General features: G+C 40.2%; 1 long non-coding RNA gene across 1 annotated transcript; it reads left to right on the forward strand.

Annotated features, from left to right (window-relative positions):
* The first annotated feature begins 286 nt into the window (after positions 1–286).
* Positions 287–8368, forward strand: LOC310770333. Its single transcript, XR_014552080.1, has 5 exons — positions 287–763; positions 2910–2994; positions 5448–5571; positions 5695–5828; positions 7978–8368. It is a non-coding gene; the product is annotated as an uncharacterized lncRNA (long non-coding RNA).
* Positions 8369–24326: the final 15958 nt, after the last annotated feature.

Consider the following 24326-nt stretch of genomic DNA (forward strand, 5'->3'; position numbering starts at 1 on the left):
AGTGCAGACTGGCAAAGGGGTGAATCAGTTTTCCAACAATATTAGAGCATCCTCCATACTGTACATTTACCCTCATTTTGTAATAATAATAATAATAATAATAATAATAATAATAATAATAATGCAATTGGTTATGAAGAGGAAATAGCCAACTGTCCCCCCCACCCTTGTCGTTCTAAATTTAATGAGCAAACAGCATTTCTCTTTATGCAAATTATAAAATGGATAAATAATTCATCCTCTAAAATTACCAAATTTTCATAGTCTTAGAGCTCAGCTACAGAAAGGAAGAATTTAATATTTATGAAAAGCTGGTAGCTTGCTAAGAGAGCATTTCGACAATTACCATTATCACAAATAAAGCTCATTGTTTAATAATATATAATAAAAATAAGAAAGAAAAAAGAGACAAACTGTGTAAGTCTAAAGGAAGGCGCAGAGCATAGTTTTGAGCACAGCCATGATGTGGAAGCTGTGGTTTTATATTTATTCATACTTATCTGTAAGGATATGAAGGAAATGGAAACAAAATCCAACAAATCCTGCAATCTTTAGAACAAGTACTTGGAAAGAAAGCTTAACCAAAGCCAATATGGTCAAGATAATGATGTAAAACTGCAATCTGACTTGGATTTTCTTGGACATTAACATTGCTGGGGAATGGCAGTGAACAGGATGAGACTGCAAGTTGGTGGGAGACACTGGATTGATCTACCAGAGGGACTCAGGAAGACAAGCAGGCAGACAGAAAGTCTGGGAATACGTAATAAAGACAGGAGTGCAGGGATTTGCAAAGGGTCAGAAGAGCGTTAACAGAAAACGATGGAATTTGGCTGTTGTCCAGACACAGATCCAGCCTGATCCATATGCATCTATCACTAGGCCACACCAGGGGAGCTAATAGGCTCCTAGAGTGGTGGAACCAGGGATTTTTTCAGGTGGGTGCCATTGCCATTATAAGAGAACAAGTGAGGCATTCATTGTGAGTTCTGGCACCTCTTTTTATAGAACAACAGCACTGGGTGAAACTATCCATGAACACGAGTGGATCCTGCATCTGAATAATAATGATGATGATGATGATGATGATGATGATATGCTTCAGGCTTCTCTCCACACTTTTGGGCAGCTCACCAAGTCTCACTTCCTGTGATAATACAATTAAATTACCTGCAAGTAAGTGTGCAGGTAAGGGACACGGTGGTGCTGTGGTCTAAACTACAGAGCCTAGGGCTTGCCGATCAGAAGGTTGGCGGTTTGAATCCCCGCAACAGGGTGAGCTCCTGTTGCTCGGTCCCTGCTCCTGCCAACCTAGCAGTTCGAAAGCACATCAAAGTGTAAGTAGATAAATAGGTACCGCTCTGTCGGGAAGGTAAACAGTGTTTCTGTGCTTCCCTGGTTCGCCAGAAGCAGCTTAGTCATGCTGGCCACATGACCCAGAAGCTGTCTGCGGACAAACACCGGCTCCCTCGGCCAATAAAACGAGATGAGCGCCGCAACCCCAGAGTCGTCCGCGACTGGACCTAACAGTCAGGGATCCCTTTACCTTTACCTTAAATGTGCTTAAGGTGTTTAAATTAGAATGACTGGGTTTCACCCAGGTCTCCATCCACACTGCTAGAATAGTAGAGAGTGAAGTGACCTACTTAGTGATTTGAGCTGCTGGTCATACAGTATTTCAGCACAGATTAAGTATGCTTACCCTTGTTGATTTTAATGGGTTTAAGTGTTATTAACATTTGTGTTAAGAGTATGGCCTTTCTTTGTGCTATACGTGATGACTTCTCATTCAGCCACATCAAACAGAAACTGCAAAACCCATTATTATTTTTGAGCATCAGTTGTCTTCCCCAATACATTTATGGTAACACCATAGGTAGCAAGCCTATAGTGACATCATCAGGGACAAGGCTACAGCGACATGCTGTCGGATCCCAGTTGTCTCCCTTAGGAAGCAATGAATTTGACAGGAAGCAGTTTTTGCAAAACCACCGACATTAAAAAGCCTTATTTGAATAAACACTAAGGCTAGTAACCTACTTGAGACATTTTAACAGCATTTATTTACTATAGGGATTTTTAAATTGATATGCTTTATAACCATAATTATACACTGCTAATATGATGTTTGCAAATAATTTGTGTCAGATTAGCAGAAATATTTAACAGGGTTACAAAAGGTATGTGGAGAAAACTGCTTAAAAAAATAAAATACCGGTAATCATTTTGTTCTGTGTCACTCCATTCCTGTGCAAATTTGACTAACAGTGAGCGGCAATTTTACATGAATGAATGATTTAATGCTGATTTTAATCAGCTCTCAATAAAACAATGACATTTTATGTGGCTATATTTCATGTGAGGAATGTATGTGAGAAGATTCCTCTTGCATCTTAGTAGTACAATTAATATTAGCGAAGTGTAATCTTTTAAATATTAGATAATGAGTTAAAGGTAAAGGGACCCCTGACTGTTAGGTCCAGTCGCGGACGACTCTGGGGTTGCGGCGCTCATCTCGCTTTATTGGCCAAGGGAGCCGGTGTACAGCTTTCGGGTCATGTGGCCAGCATGACTAAGCTGCCGTTTACCTTCCCGCCGGAGTGGTACCTATTTATCTACTTGCACTTTGACATGCTTTTGAACTGCTAGGTTGGCAGGAGCAGGGACCAAGCAACGGGAGCTCACCCCGTCACAGGGATTCGAACCAATGACCTTCTGATCGGCAAGCCCTAGGCTCTGTGGTTTAGACCACAGTGCCACCCACGTCCCTCAGATAATGGATTAAGGAGGGCAATGATTTGTTTGTGTGTGTGTGTGTGTGTGTGTGTGTGTGGTGGTGTACTGCTTGGATCCTAACTATACTTTTGTGAAAGTAGCAGGGTTTCACCACCTCCCCATTGCTTCTGCAGCCCATGAATGTCTGCCCCCATGGATTGGAGAACCATTGGGAATGGTGTAGTCTATGGCACAGGATGGCGGGCTGTAGATTGAAAGGCAAGTTCATAGAAATCACCCCATGTTATACACAAAAAGAAGAGCAATTAATTGAGGACCAAAACGTATATTTATATTATTTATATTTATATTTATATTTATAATTTATAAAAAAAACTGAGGGTGTTCCATCTCGTTTTGCATTTTCTATGCTGACCGCCAGCTGTGTTCTTGGGTATCAAACACACATTCTCCAAATGCTTCAAATGGGGGAGGCCAGGGATTGAACCTATAATCTTTTGCTTGCAAAGTATGTTTCCTTTTACTGAGTTATGATCCTTCCCTCCTTTCCTAAGTCTGAATACCACCAGTGGGGGAAAAAATCTATTTCTAGTGGTTGTCAATTTTACCTCAAATTGAGGATGACTCCTGAAGTAAATTCTTTCCAGTGGAGCCCAACTCATTTGATGGCTTGATGTATGATAGAAGCGAACCCTATGAGACTCAAGCCATTTTGGGTTTAATGCTTTGAACTTTGTATTTTTTTTAAAAAAATAAGCTTAAAAAGGCTCAGTTTTATATGACCTTTATAAACCTAACAAAATATGTGCTACTGCTTTATGAATCAGCTGATTTCAAGCCTGCCCTCAGCACCAGCCCTGGTACAGCATGAAAATCAGTAAAAGAGACTTCTGGCTTCATATACATATGAGTGCTGAGTCCAGGAGTACCACCAAGTTGCAGGATTGAATGTTAACCCCAGAACTGCGCCTAACACCATAATAACCTTTATCTTGTCTAAATTGAGCTTCCATTCCATTATCGCACTAATGTGAATTTCTGCAATGCACTTCTCTGACCAACCAATATTTGCAACAATGCATATATTAGAGGAAAGTGTATATAAAATTAATATATTTGTGAAAATAACATACAAAAATGCATTGTATTAGGGGAAATTGCTTGGAAAAATGTGTAAATTACTCAGAACTGCACCCAAAGATGTGTTTACTAGAAAAATTCACACTAAAATGTTGAAGAATTTTCATGAGTTTTTTCCCCTTTAAAACTATTCACAAACTACCATGGAAACATGTATAATTGAATTTAAGATGGGGGAAATGAAGAAACTGGAAGAACTGGAATGGACAGATCTTTCAAACCCTATCCTGTAGTTATTTGTCAATGACAAAGGAGTCATCAGAGGCTCCCTGACCAATCAGTCATTTCCATCTTGTCCAGTACAAAACACCACATCCTGGGTATAGTCTGCCAGATGGGCTGGCTCAGCAATAGGTTCATATAGATCCATATCTGCCATGAATTATCTGATTATTTCACTGTTAAAAAGCCTGAAATCCCAGGAACTGTAAATCTGAGGGTTATTAAGATCAAATCTGAAATCACCTTTTTCAGCTCAGGTAAAATACTTGATGTGGGGAGGTCAGCACACCACCTAACAGCTCTATTCTGCTGTGATCTTCAACACAAGGTATACATACACAGAATGTGCTGTATCAGACTGGTTTCTTTATGGACTACCACACCTCGCCCACTGACTTTTGGTCATTCCTGAGCAGAATATTTGGGTTAAAGTCATTGAGACCAAACAGAACTCTCCTTTCTCTCTACCTCATCCAGCCAAGTTCCTATGAAGCAGACCAGGTCCAGCTTTCATTCATGGTGATGTCATGGACAATAGATATTTCAGTTCAGGCCAACCTGAGAGTAAAAATGAGTAATTGCAGGCTCTGTGGAAGACAAAAGAGCTATTGATCCACATCCAGAGCTTTGTTATTTGGGTGGAAATTAAAACATGTAAATTTAGGGATAAGGCTAATTTCTTCCACAATTCTTCTGGAGCTTTCCCAGTCTGGTGGAGTTTACAAATGTCTTCCACAATTCTTCTGGAGCTTTCCCAGTCTGGTGGAGTTTACAAAGAGGACCAAACCTCAACACACCTCTTAGGACTCACACAGTATTTCGTAATGTTGAAAGTTAAAGGCCATGATGTTCTGTTCTCTGTGGGTTCTACCAACTCTAGATCTTTCTGAGTACTGTACAGTGTATTTGCTGTCCCATAGCAGCTGGGCTGACAAAATTTACATAAAAGTTAGGAGGATTGAAAGGGAACAAATTCACACATCTATGGTTAAACTAGGTCATGGTTAGTGGAGGAATGCGGTCTTTCTCAACAATTTGAGATTAATTGGAGAGAACGCCACCAACTTTGCTGCAACTGTTTGGCTGTGACAACTTGGGCGTATAAATAGATAAAAGTGTGAATTTAGTCTGTATTTTTTATGCTGGTCTGTGACCGTAATAAGCTAAATTCGTTCATTCAGTCCGTGATTTTTAAATGAATGCTCCCCTTTCCCAGAAAACATGTTTTGTAACAATGCAGTTGTCAGGATTCAAGGTCTCTGGCATTTATTTTTTAAATGAACTTAAAGAAATGTATTCTGGAATCAAGCCTCACCAAATGTTCATGCTATAATTTTATTCTGCCACAGATGCTTGCCATCCAGTTGAGGCTTCTGAGTCTGACACATTCAGTGGCTACAATGCAACTGCAGAAATGGAAGAGTTTAAAGGTTGAAGCAAGCATACATAAGACAGCACTGCAAAAAGATCATGGTAAAAACATGAGCCTCTGTGGACATATTCCTTTAATATTCCTTTATTGATTCAATTCATACCTTTCCCTCCTTCTGAAGGAGCCCACGGCAGCAATATGCTATCTTCCTGTTAACTTTCCAGGTGTGCATGATCAGAACCATACTGCCTGTGATCATACATTCTTTCCATTGCCTCCAGCTTTTCACTTTCTCCTCTGGCTCACCATTATAGGAGGCTAAAATAATTGACTTTCCTCCAGAACGCACAGACTTTGAGTGAGTGTGCAGAGATGATTAAAAAAAATAACCATTTTGACTTACAGAAAGGTTGATAATAAGGGCTGAACTCGATGGGGCTGAATACCTACATCAAGTTCTCCTTCTCCCTTCCCATTGCATCTAGGGTCAATTATCCCACATCTTGATGTTGCCATCTTGCATGTCTCATTCCATGCTCCACATAATTAGCTTGTGTAGAAATACATGATGTGTTGATGTCAAGACATAGAGTAAGTGATCTTGCGATTAATGGAGGAGGCAATAAGACTAATTCAGCATTGGAATGCTGGTTTCGGCAGTCACCTGTGTCAAGTGTAATGTGTAGCACAGCCCAAATAATTAACTAATGCAGAGAAGAAAATCCAACAAACCTTAAAGTTAGGGCAGATTTATAGAGTGGCTGAGAAGCACTCTTGTCACATTAAATCACCTCACTCTTCCTCTTCCTCTTCCTCTTCCTCTTCCTCTTCCTCTTCCTCTTCCTGTCTCTCCCTCCACCCACCATTCAGCTAAGAAAAGACCACCAGCAGAAGCTGGCTGTGAAAGTGATGATTTGATTGAGCCAATCATGAGCTTGATTTCTCCCCTCAGTCCCTCAAAGCAATTCCACTCCTGAGGTTACAGGCTCAGTTAGGCTTTAGCCAGTTCCTAACCAAATGTGAACATGGGTGGGCAGCAGCATTTTGAAAAATGAGTATCCCCTCACAAACCCATTCCCATCAAATGGGAACCAGAAGTATAGCTAGAGCTTCACTGGGGCTGTGTTTCCTTTGGCAGTACCAGCATCCAGGTTTTGCTATTATGTAAGATGCAAAGCAAGATAGACATTGAAGTGTGAAAAACCCACTGTGAATTTGTATATCTGTCTTCACTCTGATTGGAATAGAACTTTATAACTTCTTCAGAGTTCATTTAGGTCTGCTGGGTGGACCTTGTGATTATTCTTTTACATCTCTTGGAAACAGGACTACAAGTTCTAATCACCAGTAACTGATGAATAGATTCAAATGGTAATGGCTAAATTTCGATCCTAAATCATGTACTAGGGTGTAAGTATAATTGAACACAGTGGGAGTTACTTCTGAGCAAACATACATAAGATTGCATTGCAAAAAGATCATGGTAAAAACATGAGCCTGAGAACACATCCCTTTAATATTTATGGAGCTGTATGATGTACTTTTGCTTTTAGAGAGGAATACAGAACCTAAAGAACAATGCCTTCTTTCACTAAAGTTTGCTCTGACTAAATCCAATGGAATACAAAGGGAAATATCTTCAACAATGTTTACGCCCACATTAAGATGGATTTTGTTACATGATCTTGATTATGTTTCTAATTGCCAGATCCCCACACCCTGCAATTGCTATCTAACAATCCTTGCCAAAAAAACACACACATACCCTCAAAGGACGTAGCAACGGATGAAGTTCCTTGCATTAGTGACTGGCATACCTACTCTGAGTAAAGGCACTGCATCACTTATTAGCAGGGTAGCAAAAAAGACCCAAACAAGGCAAAACCTTCTCTGTAATTAGTGAAATATATCTAATGACTCATAAAGGAATTCTTTTCATTTGCTGCTCATTGTGAATACTGGTGCATTCTTTTAGATCATTCTACAAATTGCTGCTCAAAGGCATCAAATGGCTATAATGTCAGAGCCAAGTTGAACTCTCTGTTCAGTCGTTGCTCTGCCTATAGTTTGTTTGTTTGTTTGTTTAAAGCATTTTGGCCCCACTGAAGAAGCCCCCATGGTGGCTTGTTTTCATACCTACTTTATTACATTTATGAGATCAATAAGCAAGGCAGTTCCTGCCTGTAGGCTTACTTTCTAAAAGACATAGCACAAAAGGAAAAGGGGAATGAGAGGGTAGAGGGGAACAAGCAAACTTAGGCACCAATTCTTAAATTTACATAGTTCTCATAATGACCTGCTGGAATGGAAAATAGTTCAAGGAGAGAAGGAGCCAGCTGGAACTGGACTCCCAGCAAAGCCATTGGAGTGGTCCTATGTAACAAAAGGTACATTCATACCATTCTTGGAAGATAGAAAAGGCTGAGAGACATTTCATTTTTAAATCAGTTGCCACCACCATCATGGTGCAGTCTGAACGTTTAGCTTGATAGAATGCTTGCTCCCAGATGACAGTTGAAGGAGGAGGAGAATGATGGAATTGGAGAGCCCATGGAGAAGCCCAGCAGTCCCATCTCTCCCTCTGCTGCAGACATGATCTTACAGCACTTGACATACAACAGAGAATTTGGATCAGAACTTTAAAACGGTCAGCTAGTACAGAGTGCCAACAGGCACATATGAGGCTTTCTCTTGTCTCTAGGTTCCATTCAGGTCTGCTTTAGAATAGAGAGCCAGTGTGGTGTAGTGGTTAAGAGCTGTACACTTGTAATCTGGTGAACCGGGTTCGCGTCTCCGCTCCTCCACATGCAGCTGCTGGGTGACCTTGGGCTAGTCACACTTCTTTGAAGTCTCTCAGCCCCACTCACCTCACAGAGTGTTTGTTGTGGGAGAGGAAGGGAAAGGAGAATGTTAGCTGCTTTGAGACTCCTTTGGGTGGTGATAAAGCGGGATATCAAATCCAAACTCTTCTTCTAGGAAATGAAACAAAAAATGATAAAAGAACCACAAGGGCTTTCTTCTTTAAAATTTAACTATCTAAATCATTTCCCATACACCTCTCACACAGAGAATGCTAAGTATGGACAAAAAATGTTGCAGATTTTAGATCAATTAAGGACAATAAATAATAATTTCATGCTTCTTTTTAAAAAACAAAAATAAAATTAAAATTAAAGCCTAAATTTTTTGATGGTTTCCCCAAAAATATTGGGATATTACACCTATCTGGCACAGCTGTGTTTACACTCAGCTGTGTTGGATCTAGTGAGGTGTGGCAGTCAGGGCAATTGGCATCTACCTCTCAACTCTTGGATCAGTCTCCATATCTGGCAGCCCTGTTTAGGGAAGTTGTTAATATTTAATGCTGTATTGTTTTTAACATTTGATTGGGAGCCACCCAGAGTGGCTGGGGAAACTCAGCCAGATTGGTGGGGTATAAATAATAAATTATTATTATTATTATTATTATTATTATTATTATTATTATTATCTGTACATTCAGGTTGCAGTGATGGCCAGAGTGATTTTTCACCAACTCTTTTTAAGACAGGAAAGAAGAAGCTGTGTTTCTCCAATGGACTGCAATTCTCATTTTCCCTAGCCACCATAATCAAAGGCCATATATAATGGGAGCTGGAGTCTAACAACATCTGAAGTACTACAGGTTCCCATCCCTGCTTTAGTGAGAAAGATGTGGATAATTATAAACGTGAAAAATAATAAAGTGCTGACATTTGTTGAAATGTATATTAATTTGCATTTATTGTGTTTTGCATTTCTATGCAGCTGCTCTGCTCAACAAAGTAGAAGACGAGTCTTTGTGTTGTGTTTATGTAGGCGTGGGGTGATTGATTATATGTCCAGCTGGACTGTGGGTTTGGGAAGGTGACACATTCTAAATTACCAGACACCATTTCTAAATTTCAAGAGACAAAAATGTGATAAAACAAGAGGAATAAAGAAATTGGCTTTTTGGAGGATTCTCTCTTCCTTCAGCCCTTCTTAGGCTGTCGGTAAACACAGCCTGGCAAATGACAAATGGTTGTAGTCAGAATGTCCTTTATGGGCACATTAGTATTCTAAACATGCTTAGATCCTGCATAAAAACCAAATTTACTTCTGTCAGTTGTATTTGAGACATTCTACCTCAAGTGAATGGATGTGTGTAACCCTCTCTTTGCCATAGCAAATAAATGACTCCATAGAAAGAGGATACAATTCACATTTCCACACTTGATAAAAGCATAGGTTGTCGAGTCGAGAAAATATGAATAGCGCTGTGAAAAACACTTTGGTACTTCTGCCATATTTTTTAAACAAATTCAGGACCTTGGATAATTCAGAGAAGATATATTTGCACAGCAAGCTATTCAGATATTGGAAAGCAATGAAAGAAACAGCTAGCAGAGGCATAGGTAAACCAGTGTGCCCATATAACATGAAAATTGCCCTAATAAAATATTTCTAATTGAGAACATAGAATGCTTCCTTATATACCAGGTCAGATCACTGGTCCATACAGCTGAGACTATTGACTACTCTAAGCTCTGCTGGATCAGGCTAAAGGCTTGTCTAGTCCACTATCCCATTTTCCACAGTGGCCAATCAGTTGCATATTGAAAGCCTGCAAGCAAGGCATGTGACCCACATTATTTCAAGATTATACAGTATTACTGTTCCCCCACAACTGATATTCAGAGGTATGCTGTCTCTGAACCCGGGGATATAATGACATAGTTTAATTATGCGGAGTTCCAAAAAGTACTTCCCTTTGACTTAATCTTCCTTAAGCACCATTCAACCTCACTGGATAACCCTGAGTTCTAATATTATAACAGAACACCTCGTTTCTCTCTCGCATACACTTTCTCTCTCCCTGTCCACTTTCTCCACACCATCCATGAATAATTTTGTAGATTTCTATATGTCCCCCAATTCACCTTTCACCTCCTAAACTTAAAAAAAGCACCAAATATAACTTTCATTTAGAGAGGAGCTGCTCTTGTCTCCTGATGGTGGATCTTCAGGAGCTTTCTCATCACCTGGTAAATGATCTTTAAATGGAGAAGTCAAGGACTGACCCAGGGATATTCTTCTCTATGATGCAGCTACAGTCCTAGGCATGCAGAAAGTATCTTTTTAGAAGATCAGAAATGGAACAGAAAATGGAGCAGAGGTGGTCCTCTATTTTTATTCAAATCAATATCGTTTATTTGTACAAAGAAAATGAATAAATTATTATGATTATTTATTGAATTTATAAACCACACATCATCTGAGGATCACAGGGTGCTTTACAGTATAATGGGGAGATATCACCCAAACTACTTATACACCTAAGTCCTGTTAAGCCATTAATTCCTTTTAAAAATCTCTCTCTCTCCCTCCCTCTCTCTCTCTTTCTCTCTCATTTTATTAATCCTTTAAACTTTTAGTGCTTTTTGATTTCCCTTAGGATGTTCCTGGGCTTCTGCCACTCACTGGGAGAGGGGCACACTGTGAGGGAGATGGCTGCTGTTATCATGCAGGCAACAGATTGATACATGCCTCTCCTATCTATCTGTTGGAAGCTGGAATCATCTAACTAGGCTTGGGTATCATCACTTGATGCATGGCTGCTTGCTAGGCCGCTTCCTGACCCACATACTAAGCCGCTTGCTGATAGGTCAGCTGTTGCTGACCCTTTGCTCCCTCAATGGTTTGTTTTTTTTATATATAATTTTTTATTGATTTTCCAACATGAATTAACACACATTACAACTAACAATACATAGACAAACAAACGTATAAACACGTATAATTTCATAACCTCTTTTTCTTAAGCCTTATTTCAACGACTTCCCCATACCTCCCTTTTCTGCATCCCTGTTTTAAACTTTTTCAGCAACCCCTAATTTCAATTACTTAAGATTCACTTTCTTTAATCCTTTTTCTCTTACCCAATCATTTATCGCTGCCATTCTGTTTTACATTACCCATGACATTTTAGCACTCATTGATTTTACAACAGTTCTTAAGATAAACTTTAAATTTCTTCCAATCTTCTTCCACCGTCTCTTTTCCTTGGTCGCGGATTCTGCCAGTCATCTCAGCCAGTCCCATACAGTCTATCACCTTCGTCTGCCACTCTTCCAGCGTGGGTAGTTCTTGTGTCTTCCAATACTTTGCTAAAAGAACTCTTGCTGCTGTTGTAGCATACATAAAGAACGTCCTATCTTTCCTTGACACCAATTGGCCTACCATGCCCAGGAGAAAGGCCTCTGGTTTCTTATGAAAGGTACACTTAAGTACCTTCTTAATTTCATTATAGATCATTTCCCAGAAGACCTTGATCCTTGGGCACGTCCACCAAAGGTGGTAGAAAGTACCTTCAGTTTCATTACATTTCCAGCATTTATTATTGGGCAAATGATAGATTTTTGCAAGCTTGACTGGGGTCATGTACCACCTATAAATCATTTTCATAATATTCTCTCTTAAGGCATTACATGCCGTAAACTTTATACCGGTGGTCCATAACTGTTCCCAGTCAGCAAACATAATGTCATGACCAATGTCTTGTGCCCATTTAATCATAGCTGCTCCCTCAATGGTTTGTTCCCACAGTGGCATTTCAATATAGGTCTGCACATTCCTCAGGACATGGCTATAACAGATAATTTGCATGTAAGGATAGGCTGTCACAGAATATCCATGCACAGAACCTTAAAAATCTCCTCTAGTCAAATGATTTTGGCAAGAATCCTTACACACGTTTAGGTAACAGTCATCAAGACTTAAAAAAACAAGTGATGCATATGCATGTGTGAACAAGACCATAGATGTAGTTTACTTGAAATTATACTGGGTTTAGTTTCCAAATTTGTCTTTTGCCATTGATGGACCACATTAAATGGCTTCTATTCAGAATCACTTGCATATTTTCAAACCATTTGAATCTCCATTAATGATGACAGATTTTAAAAGAACTCAGGTACCCATTTACAAGATCAGTTAGCAAACATGACTGGAGACAGATACAATCTAAAGAGGACTTACAGTGCTGGATGAGGCCCAGGAAGCTTTGTCAACTTTCTCTAGCTACAGACAAAGACAAATGAAGAGGCAGGAGGGAGGCAAGGAGTGGTGAGGGCTATGGTCTTAAGAACACAAGTAGAGCTCTGCTGCATCAACCCAAAGGTCCATCTAGTTTAGCATCCTCTGGCCAGGCAGATGTCCCTAGAAAATCCACAAACAGAACTTGAAGGCAACACCTCCTGAATGTGACAGCCCTCTCTTGCAGTTCCTCTCCAGCAACTGGTGCTCAAAGGCACACTGCCCCTGTATCTGAAGTTTCCAAATCCATATAGCTACATGGCTGGTACCCACTGACAGACCAATGAAATTTGTCTGATCCATTTTTAAAGCCATACAAACTAGGTGCCATCATATGGTAACAAACTCTGTAAATTAATTTTGTATCATGTGCACAATCTGCCCTGAATCTCATGCAAGTCACTTTAATTAGATGATATTGAGTTCCCATATTATGACCAAGGTCTGTCTATCTGTCTATCTCCTGAACACCTCCTGAATGGCTGGAGAATTTCAGTTCTTTCATGGAAAATATTCAGTGAAATGTGCTTCCCAATTTTACCAACCTTGACTTTTGCATGCAACTGTTAATCCAATTTTAATGTTATTTTAATAGTGTGGATGGAAGGATTGGTCTTGGCCCCAACTCCCTCCAGTCCTCCATCTTAGCCCATTGCTTTTCATCCTCCATCAGGAGCTGGCAGGGACTGGCAGGATGCTGATGAGTGTGCACCAGGGGAAGAGGGGCTGGAGTCTGACTTGTGAGAGGGGGTAAGTGATTTGTGGGGAACTGTATCAGCCAGCAGGCAAGAGGCAGAGGCAGAGGAGTCTTCAGAGCTGGAGGATGGAGCACAGGATGGGACAAAGGAAAACATGGCTCCTCTAACTTTCTTGATCAGCAAGAGAAAAGAAAAAAATAAAAGCAATACAGAACGGAACTGCGTATCTGAACATCCGTTCCCATGACATCCCATGACATCCATTTACTGTGGAATGTAAACACAGACACGTGACAACAACAATCACACATCTGCAGCACGGGGGAAAGAATTCGAACAGTTGCCAGGCTCTTCCCCATCCTTTCCTGAACCACTGCCTCCCAGAACCAAGAAGGGGTTGAAAAGGGATGAGCAGAGGATGTTGCCATGCAGGCACAGTCTCTGGCTGCCTACACACAACCCATCAGCGAAAGGTATATAAACTATTGGAGGGGGAGGAGTCCCCTGTGGCTGCTACTATTCCATAGAGTGTAGACCTGGGAATAGCTGCTTAGATGTTAGATTGGTGTGACTAGGTATCCAGAGCTGTAGAAGCAACTGTAAGCATTGTTGTTTTACAATAAAATTTGTCCTCTTCTGCAACTATTTTCAGCCAGTAATCACGTCACTGGCACAGTTATCTGTTACCTTAAGTGTGACTAAAACTGGCAGCATTATGAATGTGCTGTGAGACCTTTTTAAATATTTCATCTTTCTGCAACCTAAAAAAAGAACCATTCCTAAAACACATTTTAAAATAATTCCCATTGTGTGATCTAACTGAAAATCCCCAAGGCTGTTCTCTTATGCACAATGACTTGGGTGCAAGCCCCAGTGAAGTCAGTGCACACATTCCTATGCAAGGACTGCAAGTCTTTAGAAATAATTGTCTTTAATTTGTATAAGGAATTTAACAGTGAGACCCCACAATCCAGCACAGATTTTGGAGCTTTTAAGCCACTTGAGATCAATGGGCTTATGTATGCTTGTGCTGGGTTATGACCTAAATATTTGAAGGATATATTTAAGTAGTATTAAGATATTTCTATACAGTGAATTAAAAATAAGATTTTTTCCCCTGTATAGCCTATTCCTTGCTAAGGGATTTGGAACAGCATCTGGCAATAAAGTAATAAGACCTTGGAGGGAAATTGAAACAATATAGCACTTACATTAACATATCAAAAATACCAATTGTATGTATGTCACTTTTGAACTGAAGGTTAAGGACAACTGAAGGAAAACCGCTGGAAAAAATAATTAGCTGATGATTCCACTAGGGCGCTGGGAGTTTAGTTTGGCAGCCATTATCCACTGCAAAGAGGCAATCTATATACTTCTTTCTTTCTTTCTTTCTTTCTTTCTTTCTTTCTTTCTTTCTTTGACACTGTTTCATTGTAATTAAAACTGAAGTGGTTTCAAAATTAGACACAGAAGATAAAAGTTGCAGTAAAACAATCAGTGTAGCTGTAATCATTCTTTAAGACTGCTGTTCTGTGGCCCCTGGCAGGACAACTCAGCAGCTATCTTCTTCTTCTTCTTTGGCGATCACTCACAGCCAAGTAAGATTGTCTTCCATAAACACGGTTTTAAAATGAGTCCGTAACTGACTGTGGAGGCCAATTCTGGATCCACACATCCTTCCACAGTGGGGACATTGGTTTCCGTGCAGGAGTTGATCATGTTGTGGATTTGCCAAGCGTGCCTTCCTCTTAGCACGTTTCTCCCATGCATCCTGAGTTCGAGTGTCTTCAAAGCTCATGACACCTTTGGTAAAGGCTGTTCTCCAACTGGAGCGCTCGCAGGCCAGTGTTTCCCAGTTGTCAGTATTTATACTACATTTTTTTAGATTTGCCTTGAGACAGTCTTTAAACCTCTTTTGTTGACCACCAGCATTACGCTTTCAATTTTTAAGTTCGGAATAGAGTAGTTGCTTCGGAAGATGATCATCAGGCATCTGCACAACATGACCAGTCCAACGAAGTTGATGTTGAAGAATCATTGCTTCAACACTGGTGATCTTTGCTTCTGCCAGTACACTGACAATAGATCAGAGCTCCCTTTCCAGCATCAGAATGGGAAATCTGATGTCAGGACAATCCCTCCCTACTGCTGCTGAATGCTCAGTCCCCCTGTCTCAACGGATTTCAGTGCTCCAATATCAGGGAGGCGGGAGGGAGGCTGAGAGTGGGAAACAGGAAAGGAGGAGAGTTCTTTAGGGGAAAGCATTGGAACCTTATCTTGTTCTGCTGGGGTCTGAGTCTCCTATTAGTTGTTCAAGTAATAAATGGAGCCCCCATCAAATATGATGGCCCTCCAGAGATTGAATAGCTCTTCAGTATAAATCTGATTCAAGATATATAATGGAGATTGTGTTTGGACTGTAGAAACTGAATCCATTACTAGTATCCTAGAAGCTGAGGTCTACAAATACCCATACAATGCACATTACTGAAGTAGACATGTATTCTCAGGTGTGTTGTGCTAATGTACAGTTAACATGAATTCTGGTAGTTTGATATTTCTTCTCCAGATGTCACATATTAAATACTCCTCAGTGCAGTTCTTGGCTACCACTTGTGGAATGAATAATATCCTTTCATATCTTTTGGAAATAAACTTAGCAGATATCTGCAACTTTTAAGTAACTAACAACACTTACTATTTCTTGCTTCTTTTTCATACTTAAAGAATTAAACTTTTTGATTGAATTTTAAGCAATCTGAACAAAAGAAGAAAATAGCTGTCAGTAACCCAGAATATTTACTGCAATTGCTGTTTATTGTCTGTTGTAAGCTACCAAGGATGCTTAAATTAGCATGAACATTGCTGAACTGTTGTTAACCAGAATATACCAGAGAATACAGGGAAATTGCCAGGTTGATCTAGAAATGAGGCAAATGAGGAAAGAGATGTGTTTGTGCTTATATCTTACATTTTAATAAAACAGAAAAAGAATTTAGGCTGACAGAGACAACAACAAAAATCTGGTCGATAATCCTTTGAAAACATTTACAGATCAGAGATCTTTCAGAAGACTATGAACATTTTGATTACTGAAACTGAACATTTAAAAATAGTTTTGGAATTACTTTCCAGCATGGCAGTTTACAATAGCTTGAATAGCCACAACGAATAGCCTGAATAGTTGATAGTTTCACGGGGCATCATTCATTCTCACATACAGTAATACTTGTTTGATCCAAGTTCTTCAGCTCGTTCCCATCTATTGTCTCAGAAGGTCTTGCAAATAAAAGGTGCAACAAAAAAGATAATTACTACCATGACCCTAGCTTCTGTTCTGAAACACCAACTTCTGATCCTTTTAAAATGTTATTTTAGCATTGTTGAAGGAAGTGATGGGACTGGCCTTTGTTCCTTCCAGTCCTCGATTCCTGGCCCTCTGCTTTGTTCACCCACAAGTATGAACTCACAATTTACTTTCATTAAGTGTTAAATGAGCTGAAATTTCTCAGAAGAGACACATCTAAGAAATCTGCTGAGAGTTTTCATTCTTTTGCACACACATATACACACACCTCAAACTGTTGGACAATTTTGCTACCTTTCAAATAAAATATTCAGTAAAATAGCCCATCTCAGTTTTGTTGCCTACAAATTGGCCAGACAATTTCAGGAGTCCATGCTTGTTCATCTCTCTTCTTTTGAAAATGCTGGTCTGCCCCATGTTCCTTTTATCTCTGATGAGGTTGATGGGGGCAGAGGGCAGGGTTTCCTTCCTGCAGCAGCAGCTACTTCACGGAATACTGGAGAGATTTGACAATGAGCGTCAGCTTTTTTCCGCTGACAAGTAAAAACTCACCTTTACTTTCAAGCTTTGTTACCAAAGAGGGCAATGAATTATTCTTCTGATGATGCTTGTTCCCCTTTCAGTCTTCAATGTCAGTAAAGCTAAGAGGGTCCTGGTTAGGTTGGACAGGAGCATGGTGTTGTAGCTCAGGGCAAAGCAATGATCTGAAGAACCCACAGCCTCCTGGGCCTCCTGACTGAATTGTTCTCCATGAGAGTGATATTGAAGATCAAAAGAAGACAGCTGTGCCCTATTTTCCACTCTGGGTTGGTGTCAGGGACTAACTAGACTGAGGAGGAATGGTGGAAGGGAAAAGCTGGGAAATACTGGGTGAGGAGCAACAGAAGAGGAAACAGCAGGAGAGAGACACCTGGCAGATTCAGTGTCCTTGGACAGCATTCCTGACCGCCCCACCCCTTCGCCTAAGACTTGACAGACTTGGAAAGTGATGGAACAGAAAGTGCAATGGCAACAAGCTCAGATTACCCAACATAGGAGTGGTGTAGGTTAATGGGGACGGAGGGGGTGAACCTTTACTGGGAGCAAAACCATTTTTTGGAGTGATGTGCATTCCTTTGTCTCTCACTGTGATTATTAAAGAACTTATCTAGTAAGAATGCTCTGAACATTTAAACAGATCAATTCCCCAGACCTACCAATGACTGATAATATGGTTCGGCAAATGGAAATCCTCTGCAATCACTAAATTCGGAAAGTGGGGGGAGTTGGTTTCAACCTTCACATACAGCTGTATGTACCAGGGGACCTTAGTTATTAGATCCAAATGTGCAGCCTCTGGGAAAATGGGGGAGCAGCCAGTGGGCATGATCCCATTTCTCAATATACACAGAAGTTTAGCGGGGTAAGGGGAGAGGATAGTCGCACACAGAAATGTGTGGATTGGCAGGCGATGAGCTGAGTAAGTGTAACAAAATGTAACAGAGGGAATGAAAGTAAGGCAGCAGTCCCTAGTGAAACACAGAAGTTCCAGTTTGGCCCTGCAACCATGGGTGCCCGGGGCTGTGGGTGCATGCATGGCTCTGGCACTGAAATTTGTGGGCGTGCAGCCCCTTCATGGGGAATTTTGTGGGTGCTCGGGCCCCCCGGGAGTTGGCACCTATGGTGAAGCACCAGATTCAGTGCCACTCCAGTATGAATGGGGAAGGAATTAAATTCATTTTGCATTTGAAGATTAACCTCCCCTATTCACAGTTTCCAAAACAATATGTGAACTGAAACACCCTTTGAAATAGACCCTTTCTGGATTTTGAAAGTTCTCTGGCCAAATAATATGCACAAAAAATGCACATACTCAGGTAACGTGTGCATAAAATTGCACATATTGCTGGAAATTACATAGAAAAATGCATTAGGTTGTCAAAAATTGCTTTGCAAAAAATATGTATATTTGGTAAAATTGTATACTAAAATGTGCATATTAAGAGAACTTCACACTCAAATGCTGATGAATTTTCATGATGGGTTTTAAAACACACACTAATGTGGAAATGTGGATAACTGAACTTAAGACTGGAGAAATGAGAAAATGAGAGAAAATTAAGCTTACCCTGCACTCTAGTGAATGAGGATAATAATGGGGAAATAACAGCTTGGAAATTGTTAGATGTTTTCAGATGGTTGCTACCAGTATCTGACATGCTTTTTCTGTGGTCCCCCCCCCCCCTGTATGCCTTCTTTCTCTGCCTCTTTCACATCTTTTGCTACTTCAATGGGGACAACAGCAAAAATATACCTGAAAAGCAACCTACTCAGTGGTGATATGTTATCACAGAGAGCAGCCATGATCACGCTCAACCTTCATCTTTAGCTTTCTGTAAACAGAAAAAGAAATATTATACTGGTGAGGAAAGGTCCTTTTCTGTTTTGGTGATGTTGTGTATAAACTCTTTGAGCTCTCCTTCCATCCTTTTAAATAAGGCTGCAAAGCTTCAGGTTAGAGCGTACGCAGAAGAAAGATAGCTGTATGAGCCATCCTTTGGCAAGCAATTCACAGCAAGGCTCAATTTTCACACACAAAAACTTTTGGATGCTTTGCTCGTTTGAAGTCGTAGGTGATTTTTTCAAGAGACCAGGTCACAGATCTAGGGCACATTTTCCTTTTAAACAGAACCTAATTTTTCATGCACAACACAAAGGCATTGTTTTGATTGACATATAAGCAATTCTGGATTTATCAAACAGCTGAAAGCCACACCTTTAAAAAATATGTCTGCTATGCTGCCATTTTAAGTTTGTAGTGTGCCGAGCCTTGAATGCTATTATGGGATTGGGGTTGAACTGAATGCTTCTTTGGATCTTCTCCAACCTCATGATTTTATAGCTGTAATTTTGGATTCAGCAGCAGAGGAGACTAGTATAGTCATACCTTGGGTTGAAGTAGCTTCAAGTTAAGTATTTTCGGGTTGCGCTCCGTGGCGACCTGGAAGTAACGGAGCGTGTTACTTCTGGGTTTTGCCACTTGCGCATGCGCAGATGCTCAAAATGACATCATGCGCATGCACAGAAGCGGTGAAACGCGACCTGCGCATGTGCAGATGCACAGTCGCATGTTACATTTACTTCAGGATGCGAATGGGGCTCCGGAACGGATCCTGTTCGTATCCAGAGGTACTACTGTATCATGGTCGAAATGGCTTCTTTCTTAAGCAAGTAGCCCTAGCCAGGTGTGTGAAGTATCTCCTTTGTTATGCAAGCTAGGGGCAAAATAAATGCAAAAGGAACTAAGTAGCTGGAGATATTTATGGACTGTGATGGCCAACATGGCAAAGGAGAGCATTTCTTTCTTACCCTCTCTGCAGGCTGGAGGTGCTGCCAGCAAGGTAGACAGGAAATGATGTCATCAGTAGACTGGAAGTTTCCGGAGACAGATTCGGAGAGAGAAAATGAGTTTTAAAGTCTGGAAGCTTCCAACATTTGGAGTGGAGCTTTGGGACACTTGCTCTACTGATCCTTGCACTAGAGAGGTGTTGATAGCCTAACCAATTTGTTAACAAGATTATATATACATGTGTAATGAGTGGGTAAGATTCTTTTCCACATTCCACTATTCCCTTTGTTTCCATTATTCCTTTTGTATTCCTTTACTAGTTGTGTTGTTTATGTAGTTAAAGTACACAGCTTTTCATTTTATGATGCTTCTTCAGCAACCAGTTAGTGGGGTGAGTGTGCTGCTAGGTCAGGTGCATAGTACAGCAACTTCCCACCAGTCAGTACTGGAATCTCAGTCAAATGAATTTCATGGAGATTTCCCATCTTATGAACACATTTAAATGCAAAGGGGGGGGGGCAGTGGGAAATAGCAAACATGTTCAGCAGAGCACTGATTGATATTCTCTGAATACACCAGATCTGGCATCTTTCCAGGACCTACCTGGCCTCTGGAGAAGAACAGCAGAAAAGAGAAAGACCAGGAAGTGCAGATGCGAGGAATGGATGGATGTCTCCCACTGATCAATGTCATTTTTGTATATATTTTGTATCTATCTTGGCTGAGTCCTGGAAGACCAGCTTCCTGTCCTGCAGGCCTTTTCCCCCACCTGGCCTCGGAGGGTAGTGACCTGACTGACTCCAGCTACAAAACACTGAGGCTGCTGAACTTGGACCAGGGTGTTGTTTGGGGTTTTTTTTGTTGTTGTTAAGGGGTGTGTTTTGTTGCTGTTGTTGATGCAGTTTTGTTTTGTTTTGTTTTTTGTATTTATTTTATATCTTCTTGTGATTTATGTGGGAAATGTTTGGTTTGGTAATTTGTTAATGATTTATTTATTGGTTATGACTATGTTTGCTATGTTGGAGTTTTATATATACAGTGGTACCTTGGGTTACATACGCTTCCGGTTACATATGCTTCAGGTTACGCACTCTGCTAACCCAGAAATAGTGCTTCAGGTGAAGAACTTTGCTTCAGATGAGAACAGAAATCATGCTCCAGCGGCGCGGCAGCAGCAGGAGGCCCCATTAGCTAAAGTGGTGCTTCAGGTTAAGAACAGTTTCAGGTTAAGTACGGACCTCCGGAACGAATTAAGTACTTAACCCGAGGTACCACTGTATATTTATATTGTAAGCTGCCTTCAGCATGGTTTGAACAAATAAAATTATGTAAGAATGTATATTTACCCACAGCTCCATTCCATTTCTGCATGAATCTACCTCTATCTGCAGAGTTTGTTTTAATCTTCTCAAAATACGTGTTCAAATGTATATGTTCTCCTGAAACAGTATTTAAATGCAGATGTTATATGTTTAAACTTAACTTTACCCCCACTTGTGAAGGTACAGTCATCCCTCTTGAAAGTGGGGGCAGTGGTACGTATCACATGGCTTTCAGAAAGACTAAAGATGATCTTATCTTTGAAATACAAGATTTCTTTCCTTTCTATTTCCCTAATGTGGGGGAACCATGCTGCTTCTTCAAACAGTACACCAGGGAGTTATTAGCAGCTTGAATGTGGTGGATAGCACAGTTTTCCTCAATGGAGTGTAGACACTAAAAATCCAAGAAGCACATGACTCATGGATATTGGACTTTGAAGTAGGGCAAGTGACTCAGCCTAGCTGGACGAGAAGAGTTAGACTCTTTACTAGATTTCAAGAATTCCATGTTAAAGGTACTTTATTCATGCTGTGGTTTAGTGAACACCGATTCTGTTACTTCTCATGCTTTTTATGTTCAGGAGCCCAGAAAACATTCTATTGTGTCAGCTCATTTGACAATGATAATTTGATCCATTTGACTTTAATGCAAGTGATAAATTGCTCTGGTAAATCAGCATATGAAATGCCAGCGGGAATAAAGTCTCTGATACAAATAATTAGTATCTTTATCTTTTATGTCAAATTTCCACATAATAAGCTATTTTGTCAGCTACAGCTGTATGCCGAATGTAAAAGAAAGGAGTTCACGAAGTGGAAATGTTTTGCATTTTATTGGGAACTGAGCATCAAACATATGAGTGGTAGCCAAGAAGCCTTTGGTCCTACTGTAAAGTAAGGTGTGGCTGTGTCCTACAACTTCTTTACTTCATCTCTCACAAAATAATTGCTTGCTCGCTTACTTCACCAAACCATTACAAATAAAAAAAATTCCATATATAAAATTTTAAAATATATATAAATGAACAGCCATGTAAAAATATGTAATCATGAAGATTTTCCTTGGAGTTTCTTCCTGCTAAATAGTGCCATTCACCACTCTAACAGATACTATTGATAACAACTTAGCCTCCCTTGCAGTTACTTCTGGGTTAATGTCAGACAGATAGAATCTGATATTTTCATTGTGCCGTGATGTTACACTACCCAAAAACGGGAGATAGCACATGTTTGTGTAGCTGGTTGTACAATGGATGGTAGAAAAGAATATGTTTTACTGTGTCCAGCACATTCAAATAACATCCACAATGTCTGTCGTTTCTGGGAATGTTTAGATATCTGCCCTTGACAAAAGCTGAGGGGAAAACATTCAGTCAGGCTAACATAAAGGCCCTGTGTTGGACTGGAATTATTCATTTTAAAATATAAGTGACCCTGTTATCTGTTGTATTTAAACCATAGAACATGGGAGAGCATACTTTATTTCCCACTGACTCAATGTTTTGACTTTCAGTGTCCCTTAATCTGATTTTAATATTATGATAAATATATTGCCCACTTGAATTATACAAGAGTTCCAAGTCAATACAGATAGATCTGATTTTGCTCTGTTAGGGTTGGAACCATCTGGATTTATAAGAGTCCTTAAGTAAGTCAGAAAGCAGACTCAAAGGTTGGCAATGGAAATCACAATGCAACCAGTATTTTATAGTGCTAACCCACACCCAATATTCCATCGTGTGTATACCTAGTTCTTCAAATTTTGTCTCACACTTGATTGAACTTAAGAGCCCCAGGATATGTTTCAAGAAACTTGAGTGTATCTTATCTAAATCACTATTATATGCTTGTATCCATATTGGGATCCCAAGAGGAGCTGGGATGACACTTTAGCTTGAAAAATTTGAATAGCAGCTGGTATAAATTGGTTACATTTCTGAAAATAAAAGTGAGCTGAGGAGGTACGCTTTACCTGTTTTATAGCACTTGTGCGATGGTTTGACCAATGTGAGTTGCTCTGCTATAAAATTCCGAGATATCTATGCATCTTTACTTGCTGGATTTCTTGTCCTCTTATTTTCCATTTCTCTAATCTCTGGGAATTAGAGAAGACCATAATTTTTGTCTTCTCATAAATTACTGAGAGTTTATTGGTTTCACAGTAGGAAACCAGGGAGAGCAAAAGACGTTTGAGACCTATCCTTGTCAGTGATAATAAGGCCACATCATCCACCTACGGTAACAGTGGGATTGGGTTTTGATTGATTTGGGAGGCATGCAATTCTATTTTTTGAACGTGCTCTGGAAGATCTGATAAAAATAAATTAAGAAGAAAGGGGGCAAGAATACACCCTTGTTTTACACCTTTCATATTAGGGATATTGGAGGAGAGGTGACCTTTGGCATTGAGCTTGATTTGGCAGATGTTAAAGGAATATCAATTCTGTATTAAGATCAGCCAGCATTGATTGATTCCTAACTCTACAAGCTTCTTCCACAACATCACACAATCAACTGAATCAAAGGCACCATGAAAATCTATGAAAGCTGCATAAATCTTGGGGCATGTTAGGATCACAACATTTCTTTACATGCATAAGCAGCCTTAGGCTCAGGATTCTGATTTGAGATGAAACATTGTCTGCCAGACTCAGAAATTGATTTAAGCAATCCACAAGCCCTTTGAGGATGTTATACCCATGCAAATGGGCCATGCCCAAGTCACCTGGCCCAACATCATGTGCACCAACACTGCCTGTTGGCATCAATGTATATGCAGTGTGAACATTTGCAGGGTGGAGAAATCGGCACATACAGTTGTATGCGTTAAAACTTCCACAAGCTTTGGATTGCTGACTGACTGAGGTTCCAGATCAAGTGGAACTCTTTATGTGTACCTTATTGCAGATGTGGCTACTTAGCACAACTCACGTTTCATTTGAGAAGATAACTTCTGAATAGGACTGTAGTTTCTCAACAAACCACAGTCAAACTGTTGTTTGCCACCAGGGCCAGCCCAAGACATTTTGGCACCTGAGGCGAACCGCAAAATGGCGCTCCCACAGCAAGTAAGAATGGGTGAGTTAAGATATACAGCATGATT

Source organism: Podarcis filfolensis (genome assembly GCF_964270895.1).
Source record: "Podarcis filfolensis genome assembly, chromosome: 9".
NCBI lineage: Eukaryota > Metazoa > Chordata > Lepidosauria > Squamata > Lacertidae > Podarcis > Podarcis filfolensis.